The sequence below is a fragment of the Palaemon carinicauda genome, chromosome 33 (assembly GCF_036898095.1).
Source record: "Palaemon carinicauda isolate YSFRI2023 chromosome 33, ASM3689809v2, whole genome shotgun sequence".
In the NCBI taxonomy this organism is placed as follows: Eukaryota; Metazoa; Arthropoda; class Malacostraca; order Decapoda; family Palaemonidae; genus Palaemon; species Palaemon carinicauda.
Genome location: NC_090757.1, coordinates 23,206,344 through 23,216,343, shown reverse-complemented (window position 1 = coordinate 23,216,343; position 10,000 = coordinate 23,206,344). Strand labels below are relative to the sequence as shown.

Sequence of the window (10,000 nt, the reverse complement as noted above, 5' to 3'; positions counted from 1 at the left end):
TGTTCCTATGTGGGGGAAAGGATATTCCTTTTAATTGGGGTTTGGTTACCAGGACTTTGCCTTTCTTGCTGCTAGTAGGCTAATTTGCTAAAATTTGTTTTTCCCTATTTGTAATAATTCTCTCTTTAACATTCTCCTGTATCCATGGGTATAATGCAAGCCTATTTATTGTGTTATGGTCAGAATACAGTTTTAGTTATCTCGTTATATGTTGCTACTCCTAGCGTATGCTTTTCAAGAGATAGAACTTTACCTCGTACCCATTTTTAACCCTTTTACCCCCAGGCTATTTGGAAATTTCCAACCCTTAACTTCCAGGGGGTTATTTGTTTCCCAGCACATTTTGCAGTATATTTTATTTAAATTGCTCTAACAGCCTTAATTTTTGTCATAGAGAGGTCAGGTTGGTCTCATTCTCTTTGAAAATGCCTGAATTTTCTCAAGAAATTATCAAAAATATGAAAAAAAAAAAAAAATTTATAGCATTTTTTTGCAAGGACGTATCAGTATGTCCTTTGGGGGTAAAAGGGTTAAAATGGCCTAATAGGTTGGTACAAAATTCTCTTATTGAAGTATTTAAATAACCACAGGAAAGGGTGTCAATTCGTAGGTTTTCATAGCCTCTTGTGTGATACATTTTTTTTCATGTTGAAAGAACTCAAAGCAACAAGTGAATAAGGGTGGAGTACGGAATATGCTTAAGATGCGTGAATGTGTTGTTACAAAAAACAAATACTGTAGGTATTCATGGCCTTAGTAGTAGAGCTTTTCTATAAACATTTAACTAGATACATATTTAATCTGTTGATCTTGACAGATTATTATTATTATTATTACTATCCAAGCTACAACCCTAGTTGGAAAAGCAAGATGCTATAAGCCCAGGGGCTCCAACAGGGAAAAATAGCGCAGTGAGGAAAGGAAATAAGGAAATAAATAAATGAAGAGAACAAATTAACAATAAATCATTCTAAAATAAGTAACAACGTCAAAACAGACATGTCATATATAAACTATTAACAACACCAAAAACAAATATGTCATAAATAAACTATAAAAAGACTCATGTCCGCCTGGTCAACAAAAAAGCATTTACTCCAACTTTGAACTTTTGAGGTTCTACTGATTCAACCACCCTATTAGGAAGATCAGATTCCAACTTTAGTGATACCCCATACAGAATTCCCTATGTAACTAAATACTTATTCATACTCGTTTCTCTTATTAAAGGTACAGGAAATACTGGGATATGGCATGTTTATTTTATGTACATGAAATAGGATACCTTGCCGAAAATTCATAAGCAATAGACTTGACCTGTACATGGTGAGCTGTGTTTTTGCGTAACTTAAAACTTACTGCGTGCTAGGCTATGATAATTTTTAAATCAACAGTTGATAGGTAAAAGAAATTAACGAGAATTTTTGCCCGATGTTTGGCGGCTCGTCAACCAAGAATTTTCAAAAGTTGGAAATGTAAAATGTTCTTCGTCATAATTGTAAAAATGCTGAGCAGTCGGCTTCACTATTTTTATGTTATTACCATGTGTGTATGATAGCTGTTTGTGAAGATATTTGTCTGTATATGTTACAAATAATGAATATATTTATTATACTGTACCTGTGTACAGTATACGAGAAATCATGAATTTACAGCCTACCGATAAACCACCTAGAATTCAAGGTTTGATTTTAGAATAGTTGTATAAGATGGTCCCCAACTTTAAGGGTGAATGAATGTTAGAATTTAAAGGTTGTCTTGTGCAAGGAAATATACAGTAAAGTATTTAGAATAACTTAGTTTGTTCCAAATATTAAAATGCCAAAGTTAAGAATTTATATTTATTATTATTATCATTATTATTACTTGACAAGCTACAACCCTAGTTAGAAAAGCAAGATGCTATAAGCCCTAGGGCTCCAAAATGGAAAAATAGCCCAGTGAGGAAAGGAAATAAATAAATGATGATAATAAATTAACTATATCATTCTAAAAACAGTAACAGTGTCAAAACAGATATGTCATATATAAACAATAAAAAGACTCATGTCATCCTGGTCAACATAAAAACATTTGTTCCTACTTTGAACTTTTGAAGTTCTACTGATTCAACTATTAACAACTGTACTGTATAATAAAGGGTTAATATGAACAACCTCAAAGTTATAAAAAAAATCAGCTGTTTGGAATGGCTAAATGTATCATATAAATATGCTGACAAAGCATAATTACTTACGCTGTTGTAAACAATTGTAAATTCACTTTAATTTCATTTTGATCTCTTACAATTTTTTCATTTGTTCTCATCTTGTTGGAGAGCCTTTCTAAAGATTGCTTGCTTAATTTTATTCACATAGTATATATATTTTCAGTAAAGGAACATACAGTACTGAACTGTTTTTGGTGAATGTGTGGTTTGTTCTAAAAAGGATAAAAGCCCTTTTATGTCTTTGTGGGTTGTCTTCCTTTTGAAAACTGAAACTGCTGATAAAGCTAAGCTTGTAAGCAACTCCTGGGAGTTGGATTGTAGTACCTACGTTACTTTGATACTGAGGATCAGTTTACTCCTTGTCTACACTGGTACAGACTGTGCTTTTCTTTTGACTGCTGTCTTATGTATGTGGGGTTCATATTTGATAGTTGGTTTAGAGAGGGTTGTGATTCTTACCTAGTCAATACAGTTGTGAAATATGCATTCATCAGTTCAGCTTTTTCCAAATTATTTGTTTTAAGATTACCCTCTTGAGTCTCATAATGGGCTAATATTGTTTTTTATTAGTTTTCTACTGTTTATATATGCAAATAATTCTTTTGGGTTTTCTTTACTAGCTGAAGCCATTCTTTTCTCTTCATTGATCTTGGCCTTTCTAACTAGTATATCTATTTTTCGGCTTAACTTCTTGTGTTCAGAAGAGAGTGAGAGTGGGTGTAAGATAGAGAGAGAATATATTATGGAAATACACCAATTTATAACTAATATAGATAGAGACTGCAGGCACCTAATTGAAGGCAGAAAAATTTGTTTTCGAGGCTGAACAAATAAATTTTGAAAGTGGTTTTTATGTTTTTGGGTATACATAGGTTAAATGCCTCGTTCATTTCAAGTTAGAATTTCCTTTCAATCCTGTGCCAAGGGTCAAAAGTGGGTTGTCTGACATCGGGTGGGTGTGAGTATCCCCCTTACAGACCACTTTTTATCTAGCTACTTTTTTAATGATTCAACGCCCATTTCAGCTTACGTTGAAGTATATCCTATTTTAAAGAAAAAATACACATTTCTAAGAAAATTTTAATTTGTGTATGAAGGAAATTGCCTGTACTGTACAAAACTAGACATTATTGGTACAGTTGTTTTCCATTTGTCTTGTACTTTCAATTTTCTATTTAAAAGAATTACGAGCTCCTTATATCAAATGAGTCAACCAGAGCACTTCAGAAGCTAATACTGTACTGTAATTGATTTCTTGGAGTATATTATGCTAAATGTAATTCTGGAATTTATGGGTCTTATGGATGAGAAAATAAGATATAGTAAATGGACAACTTTTAATTTGCTAAAATCATTCTGCAATCCAGTAAGTATGGGCTCCATTGCTTAGGTTATTGTTCCATTTAATTTATAGGAAATACTGTACAGTACAGCCAACGACCAGTATTCCTAGAACAGTTATTAGCAGGCAGGGTGAAAGTTGTTGATGAAGAATTGCTTTGATCACAAGTTTTTGCTTCCTGCCCGCTTACTATGGATCTTTTATAGCAGTAAATTTTTGTGTTAATGTTTTCCACTTTCCATGTAAGAACAGATACCGTACTTTCGATATGCAGAAGTAGGGGCTTTGTTATGATTATTTTCAGTAAATAGTAAATATGTATCGGTACACAGTTTCATTTGGCCTTTCAAAGTGTAAAATCTGCTGTGGGAATTTTTCCAATTGATACTGTTGATAACATCTTTTTAATGGTGAACTTTGACAGATTTATGATGAGTTATTTGAGAAATAACCATAATTTTGTACTATGTTGTCTCTTTTTGTAACTGAAAATCTCTCTTATTACAGGAAACTCCAAATTGAGGACCGTGATTTGTATGAACTGTGACAGTGTTTCTTGGCACGAGTAGATTTTGTGTTTTGTTAACCAAACTTAACGTTCTTTTATCTTTTAATTAGGTTATATTATAGAAGCATGTTTAATCATTGGGGTTTGGTCACATGTATTGTAGCTATATTCAGTAGCTTTCAGGTTGTTTGAAATTTTAAAAGTACAGTTTTTTATTGGTTGTATCGGAATGTATTAAGCAAGAAGGCCAGTCCTAGAACATATTAATAATATAAGGAGTAAGCAAGAAAACCACAGTTGCTTAAACAAAGTAAGAAAAGATCTATTTAAAGACTATAACCTTGCCCATTTTAATGAATAGCATAGCAGACCGTCAGAAGTGTTAACATATTATTTTATAGTTTTCAGAGGTGCCTTAGGCAGAATTAAGCAATTTTAATGCCTCCTTGAAGTATAATAGCTTTGCTCATACCCTATTTGATACACCTATTGGTTATATCATACAGATTCCTGCTTTATGTACATTTTAGGGAGAAAAGAATTTAATTATATATATATATATATATATATATATATATATATATATATATATATATATATATATATATATTTGTTCCGACACAGAGACTTACCTTGAAACACTTTATAGGAGATTACTGGTAACTCCTCTCTGACGACCAGATTTTTACGTAGTTTCCCCCTACTTCCATGTTCTATACTGTCCTGAATAACGGGAAATAACATGACCTGGGGGCATTGCCCAGGCAGGTCGCCCGTCTTTGAGAAGCTCTCCCCAGTATGTTTTCTGGTCGCGTTGTGTTCACACACACCGCTCCTTATTCTCTGTGCGACCCCCTTTTGTGCGCGTTACTATGTAGTTACTACATGGTCTCGATTCCTTCATGAGTGATTAGTGCCTTATCTGTGTTCTTTTAGGATCGTTCCTTTGTGCTTTTATTGGCGTTTTAGTGCTTTGCCTTGCTTTATGCTTGGGTTTAGCGATCTCTGTGTGTGCTTTGGAGTACGGTCGCCGTTGTCCTGGGCCTAGAGCCGGGTATTCGTGTTGGGCTTTCTTGTCAAAGCCAGTTCGCCGTCAGAATGCGGCACGATGAAGACGGACTCGAAGAGGTCTCCTAGGGAAACTAGCATGTCTTCCCCTGCGACGTCGGCAGGAGAGGGGGCAGGTTGAGTGCATTCTTCTCCCCTACCCAGAGTAGGGGACGAGGTAAGTCCTTGAAGTGTAAGAAGTTGGTGCCTCCTTCCCAAGGGTGAGATGTTGTGGGGGGAACCTTCTTTGTTCAGGGCAGATCAGGCGCCTACAGGTGAGTGTGTGGGGGTCCGAGGGACACGTCTCTCTCGTAGGGACGGCGTCTCGGCGGAGGACCCCATGTGGCCTAATAATGTTCCTTTTTTCTTATCACCAGATTCATGGGTAGAGGCCTCAGGCGCTTCAGCTGCGGAGGGATCCGCTGGCGTGGGATGTACCAAGGACGCCGTTGAGGTCCCCACTGGACATGGAAGAGGTCCTATGCTAGTCCTTCACCCTGGATCCGCATCGGGGCTCGATCCTTCGGGCCCTTCAAGCGAGGAACGTCGGAGACGACACAGGAGGAAGAGAGATCAGTCTGTGTGGAGGAACTCCCCTTGCGGTCTCCCACAGGATCTCGGGACGGGAAGTCCCCGTTCCCCTCCATACAAGCCAAGAGCCCCGCCAGAGAGTCAGCTGATGGGCGGAGGACCCCGTCTTGTAGGCCTAAGTCCCTTCCTAGAGCCAACCCATCCGCTCAGTGGAGGGAGCCGTCTTCTAGGATGGACAGCCTAGACGGGTCTCCCCATCGGGATGATAGACAGGGACGGGCACCCCCGTCGATCTGTTTCACGGAGGAGCCGTCCCGGTTCTCGAGGAGAATGGGGATCAGTCTGTGTGGAGGAACTCCCCTTGCGGTCTCCCACAAGATTTCGGGACGGGAAGTCCCCGTTCCCCTCCATACAAGCCAAGAACCCCGCCAGAGAGTCAGCCGGTGGGCGGAGGACCTCGTCTTGTAGGCCTAGTCCCTTCCTAGAGCCACTCCATCCGCTCAGTGGAGGGAGCCGTCGCCTAGGATGGACAGCCTAGACGGGTCTCCCCATCGAGATGATAGACAGGGACTGGCACCCCCGTCGATCTGTTTCACGGAGGAGCCCGTCCCGTCGTCCAGGTCCTCCAGGAGAATGGGGATCAGTCTGTGTGGAGGAACTCCCCTTGCGGTCTCCCACAGGATCTCGGGACGGGAAGTCCCAGCGTACAGGAGAGTCCTTGCCTTAATTAGGGGTTATAACAACCTTATAGAACCCGCCACTCAAGAGGAAGAACCCTGGACTTCAGGCCTGAACAAGTTCATAGCGGTCCCCGCCCAGAAAAAGTCCTCTCTCTCTCTTCCCGAGGCCAGTAACGTGGGGATTGGAAAGACTCACATTGATAAGGTCATATCCCGCAATAGCGACTCCTGCAGGGGTCACAGCTCAGCAAAGCTCCTACAGGGTTTGAAGTCGCAGACGAAATACTACTCTTTAGAAAATAGGCCGACCGGTGCGTACAAGACCGAGGAAACCATAGACACCCTGTGCCAGGGCATCTCCGACGGGAGGGCATCGGCAGCATCTACCTTCTTCTCCCCTTCCGAGTCGGCAATGATGGAGGAGATGTCCAAGGACTTAGTTAATATGGCCTCCTGGCTGGATTGGTGGGCCACCACCCTAGTAGGCACCCAGATTCCTACAGACACCATGGAACCTGCAAAACGGGAGGCTCTGAATGAGTTGCTGGGGTCAGGTAGCCGCGCCCTTAAATTCCTGACCTTTCAGTCTTTGGCTCTCTCCGCAAACTGGATTCTCCGGAGAAGAGACGCCCTAGTCAAGAACCTTCCCATTAAGATTCCTGACAGAGAAGCTAAAGCCTTGAAGACCTGCTCCGTCTGGGGGGAGCAGCTTATTCCGACGAAGAAGGCGGAAGAGGTCGTGGAGAAGTTGGCCAAAAAGAGGGAGCTACCTACCCTGAAGCCACAGGCGGCACGCCGCCCCATCTTCAGGAGGCCAGTGACAGAAGCACCCATGGCCGCGCGTACCACACCAACTCAAGGAAGGAGGGAACCCTCGTCAGGACAGTGGTCTTCCTCTGTGGTTCCCCCCCGAAGAGGTTCATCTTCTAACCCCCCAACGTATAGGTCTTCTTTCTACTCCTCCAGGAGGGGGAGAACAGGCCGTTCTTCCCGTAGGAGATAAGATGGGAGGCCCCCCTCCCCTGCCCAAGCCTCAGGTAGGGGGATGCCTCAGACTCACTTGGCAAGCATGGAAGCTCCACGGAGCAGATCCGGGGACAGTTACAGTACTAAAGGAGGGCTACAGGATCCCCTTCATGGAAGAGACACCCCCCCTAGTTCCAGCAACGCAGGCAGACTGGTTGGTGCCCAAGGACCTGGCGAAGAGGGCAGCGTTGGACGAAGAAGTCAAGACGTTGCTGCAGAAGGGAGCTTTAGAAACAGTGACATTCCCGGGTCCGGGGTTCTACAGCCGCCTGTTCCTAGTGGAAAAAGAGACAGGAGGGTGGAGACCTGTAATAGACCTGTCAGCCCTCAACAGGTTTCTCAGGAAAGTGACCTTCAAAATGGACACTCCAAGAACGGTCATGGCGTCCTTGAGAGAGGGCGACTTTTTGATTTCTATAGACCTCAAGGACGACTACTTCCGAGTGCCCATTCATCCGTCGAGCAGGAAGTTTCTCCGGGTCAAGTGGGGTACCCAGGTGTTACAATTCAAGGCCCTATGCTTCGGTCTTTCAACAGCCTCCCAGGTATTCACGAGGGTCTTTACGACGGTCCCCATATGGGCCCACGAACGGGGCATTCGACTGATCAGGTACCTGGACGACTGGTTACTCCTTTCATCCTCAAAGGAAGACTTGGAACAACAGGGCGAAGATCTTCTTCAATTGTGCAAGACCCTGGGCATCGTGGTCAACTTGGAGAAATCACAGCTAACCCCATCCAACAGGAGGACGTACCTTGGAATGGTCCTGGATTCGTTACAGGTCAAGGAATTCCCAACCACGGAAAGGCTGGACAACCTGGATCGAGTGCTCCGGCCCTTCCTTCTGGGTCGCCCCAGGAGAGCGCAGGGTTGGCAAAGGTTGGTAGGGCACCTGGTGTCCCTAGAGAAGCTGGTACCTCACGGGAGACAGAACTTAAGGGTTCAATGGAACCTGAAAGAACATTGGAACCAGAGAAGTTCCCCGGACATTGTGGTCCCTCTCCTTCAGGAGTCCAGGAAGGCCTTGGAATGGTGGCAGGATCGGTCGAACACCCTAAGGGGGATGCTACTGTCCTCCCAACCTCCGGAGGTTCTTCTCTTCACGGAAGCATCGAAGGACGGGTGGGGAGCCCATCTCCGGGAAAAGACAGCAAAGGGGGCGTGGTCAGAGGGGGAGAAATCCCTACACATAAATATCCTGGAAATGAGAAGCGGTCCAAGAAGCCTGCAACCACTTCGAGGAGGACATGAGAGGGCGTTCGGTGGCCCTAATGTCAGACAATGCAACGGTGGTGGCTTACGTGAAGAAGGAGGGGGGACTGAGATCAAAAGAGTTGTGCGAACTAGCCCTTCAAATCCTAAAATGGGCGGAACAGAAGGACGTCATCCTGACGGCAAGGTTCATCCCAGGGAAGAACAACGTCCTAGCAGACGGCCTCAGCAGAGTGGGGCAAGTGGTAGCAGCAGAATGGTCCCTACACCCACAAGTGGCAAGCTACATTATACAGATGTAGGGATCTCCGGTAATGGATCTGTTTGCAACAAGGTTGAACGCGCAACTCCCCGTATTTTGTTCTCCCGTCCCAGATCCGAAGGCGGCAATGGAAGCCGTCTTTCAGCACAAGTGGGACGGACTGGACGTGTACGTCTTCCCCCCTTCTCCCTGATAAGGCAGGTCCTCAACAGAGTAAGGGCAGCAACCAACCTAAGGATGACTTTGGTAGCGCCTTGGTGGCCGGAGAGAGAATGGTTCGCGGACCTAAGGAACCTCACCGTCCTACCTCCTTGGCCTCTACCCGGCAGGTCAGACCTATTAAAAACAACCTCACTTTCAGCGGTTTCACAGAAACCCGCAAGCCCTTCGTCTTCACGCCTGGAGATTATCCAGCGGCTCCTGAAGAAGCAAGGGTACTCCGGCAAGACAGCCAGGAGGATGTCGCTATACCGGAGGAAATCATCCACAGCCGTCTACCAGTCTAAGTGGGCGGTATTCGTGAAGTGGTGCAGGGACAAGAAGTTAGAGCCCTTGGAAGCGTCAGTGCCCGTGATAGCCGACGTCATGGTTTATCTCAGGGACAAGTTAGACATGTCAGTTCCAGCGATCAAGGGAGTTCGGGCGGCCCTGGGTCAAGTCTTTCTTCTCAAGGGCATAGATCTCGGCTCCTCCAGGCATATCTCCATGCTTATCAGAGCGTTCGAACAATCATGCCCCCCTTCCGCCCCTAGAATCCCGAGTTGGGACTTAGCGCGAGTCCTAGATATGTTACGGAAACCACCATTCGAGCCCTTAAAGGACATCGATGACAAGAATCTCACGCTCAAGGCGGTCTTCTTGCTAGCATTAGCCTCGGCTAAGAGGGTGGGCGAGCTACACGGACTGTCATTCGAGGTGGAACATACTAGGGGATGGAAGGAAGTAACCTTTAAGTTTGTAAAATCCTTCATCGCCAAGACTCAGAACCCCTCGGTGTGGGATCCGAGGTTTGAGAGTTTTTCGATTCCGGCAATCCCGAATAAAGGAAACCCGAAGGACCTAAAATTATGCCCGGTCAGGACTATTAGGAAATACTTTAAGAGAACGGCAAACCTCCGCCCGTCTATCAAGAATCTCTTCGTCTCATGGGGAAAATAAAGAAAAACATATCCAAAAATACGG

The 10,000-nt window shown here is 44.1% G+C and overlaps 1 protein-coding gene across 1 annotated transcript in view; it reads left to right on the top strand.

Moving 5' to 3' along the window:
• Tnks (tankyrase) overlaps positions 1 to 10,000 on the top strand; it is an 81,598-nt gene that overhangs the window by 695 nt on the left and 70,903 nt on the right. The gene's annotated exons all lie outside the window — the stretch shown is intronic.